Source organism: Helobdella robusta (assembly GCF_000326865.2).
Source record: "Helobdella robusta unplaced genomic scaffold HELROscaffold_42, whole genome shotgun sequence".
NCBI classification, from domain to species: Eukaryota; Metazoa; Annelida; class Clitellata; order Rhynchobdellida; family Glossiphoniidae; genus Helobdella; species Helobdella robusta.
Window position 1 is genome coordinate 1,577,924 of NW_008704981.1, and position 2,976 is coordinate 1,580,899.

A 2,976-nucleotide genomic window follows, 5' to 3' on the forward strand; every position below is an offset into this window, starting at 1 on the left:
TACGTGTGTGAGTGAGAGAGAGAGAGAAAGGAAGAGTGAGAGAGAGCGTGTGTGTGTATGTGCGTGTATGTGGGTGTGTGTGGTGTGTGTGGTGTGTGTGTATGTGCGTGTGTGTGTGTGGTGTGTGTGGTGTGTGTGTATGTGCGTGTGTGTGTGTGGTGTGTGTGTGTGTGGTGTGTGTGTGTGTGGTGTGTGTGTGTGGTGTGTGTGTGTGTGTGTATGCGTGTGTGATTACACAATATTCTTTTTCAATTTAACAGCCAATTAAAATTATTTTCAGTATCAAATTTTTCCATCCGCTCTATGCCTACGTGTGCATTTTATAACCAGCCAACGTTTCAATTGCAAATTGAAACTAGGTCGAGATAAACTTTCTTTGTGTGAGTTTATCTTCATAAGTGAAATATTAAATAACAGTTTTTAAATTTAAAATTTCATCAAGTAGAACAAATGAAATTGCAATTATATAACAGACAAGTTAACAAACGTCAATAGAGAAAATATTCAAACCTGAAAGAGCTCATTAAAATTTTTAATTTTTATTTTGAAATGTTTCTTTTTATTCCTACTTTTATCTTTATTTTCATCATAAATTTATAGAGCGGATGGAGCGCTTAAAATTATTGACATGTGATGACGTTTTGGCAGCTGCATCTGCTCTTCCTGACACCATTACTCTCATTTTCACTATTAAAATTTTATTTTCCTTTCAACAATTCTCTCCCTCTCTCCCTCTCTTTCTTTCTCTCCTTACCTGTTCTCTTTTTTTCTCTTTCTTTATAAACCATTCCTTCAGTCACTCTCTAGTGGAGTTCAATGAGTATCATTGTAACTCGATAACGTATAAATTAAGTTATTGAAATTGTCGTCATCAATCTATTGTAAGGGGCGGGAGTTTTCTTTCAAATTGAATCAATCCAGTGGAAGCTATGATGATGGCAATTGCGATGACATTTGCAGTTCTGCAAGCATCTTGGCTTGCACGCACTCACAGAATTAACGATTATGAAGCTTTTTTTTAATGTGGAATGTTTGGTTCGTTTTTTAATATTTTTTATTGGAATTTTTTCATTTCTTGTTTTAGGGTGTCGTATGGATATTGTAATTTTACACTACAAATTTACATTTTCAATTCGTTTTAACTTCAATGAACATCATCCAAAAGACGGATATAACATTTACAAAGTGCAATTCTTACTTTTTATTTTCTTCTACGCCATTTTAACTTTCATAAATATTTTAATGCTTCTCATTTCAAACAGAATACTATCGTGAATTTAAACACAAAGATGAAGCATTTTCTTTTGAGCAGAAATTAATTTAAAATTCTCATTCAAAGGCTGGTGACATTAATGTAGAACTGAGAAAAAAATGTTTTCATTTAAAATGCTAAACATTCAATGGAATTTTTTTTGGTTCAAATGCATTGAGAACAGAAAATAAGATTAATGTGTGTCAAGAAAAAATGCCAAAATATCAAATTAATACCAAAATGTCACAACAAAAGACATCAAACAACCAAACAAAAAACTAATTATATATAACAAAACAAACAAGATAAATAAAAAGAAAACTCGAAAGAAAGAACAAAATTGGATGTAAGAGTAATAGGTCTGCATGCACGTATACAGGCAACCAGATATTTATTCTTCTTCTCTTGCTAGCTCCACTTCCAAAATATCAAATTGATACTTTAGGAAAACAAAAACTAAACTGTTTCTGCTGTTTTCGTTGTATCATTCATAAATAACTTTTCATTTTGTTGATGTATCATTTTTTTAATATTTTACATTTTTGAATGGTTCTTTTATAATATTGTCCTAAAATAAAAAAATTATCGAATACGTTACTTATTCCAAGATATAAATTTTTCAATTTTTGTTAAAATTTTCTCTCCAAACAATAGAATGAAAAATTTTTTCAATGAAGATAAAGAATGAAAAATATCACACAGCTATTAAATAGCCCTAAAAAATTAGAAAAAAACTACAAATTCCAAACTATTGAAATATTACCAAATGAGAAACTTGAAATAATTCAGAGCAATTACTATTTATAACCCGAAGGCAAGATATGAAGCCTTACTTCGCAATAAATTAAACATCCTAATAGGACCAATGCATTATACATAACGGGAACTCATCCATTATGAAAAAAAATTCTTTTCTTTTTTTTTCTCTCAAGAAAAATGAAAAAAAATCTTATACTCCGCAATATTTTATAACGTCTGTGCAAAAATACCAGACATTCACGTGCATGAGAACATTCAACATACTGAATACAAACACAGACAAAAAGGACACACACACTTACACATTTTTGTATATGCCAACACACACATACAAACAAACACATGTAAATACACTCACATTCACAAAGAGTTAACAAACATTTAAGCGGCTAGACTAAAAGGCACACAAACATATGCATGAATGTTTATTGTTTATATCAAACATACACACACACACACATCAAAACTAACACACACACGCACGCACACACACACACACACACAACACACACAGGAGCGGGGCAAAGAGGATGGCAGTGATAAAATAGATCAGGTATTTGTAGGAAATTTGAGTGTCTCGATAATGTACTACCCCTGAGTTTGAAGATACATGAGACTCTGGGGAATAAACCAGGAACAGTAAGAAACAACAACAACAGCAACAACAACATCAACTTCATCATCAACAACAAGAACAATATCATCATCATCATCAACAATAGCAACAGCAACAATAACAACATCAACAACAACAACAACATCATCATCAACAACAACAACATCATCATCAACAATAGCAACAACAACATCTGTAAAAACAACAGCAATAATTGCAACAACAACAGCAACAAAAACATCATCATTATTAACAACAAAACAACATTAACAAAAACAACGTGACTACATTAATTTTTATCGACGTCATTGCAAACATCACCCTAAGCTGTTGAAACATTTTTAAATAA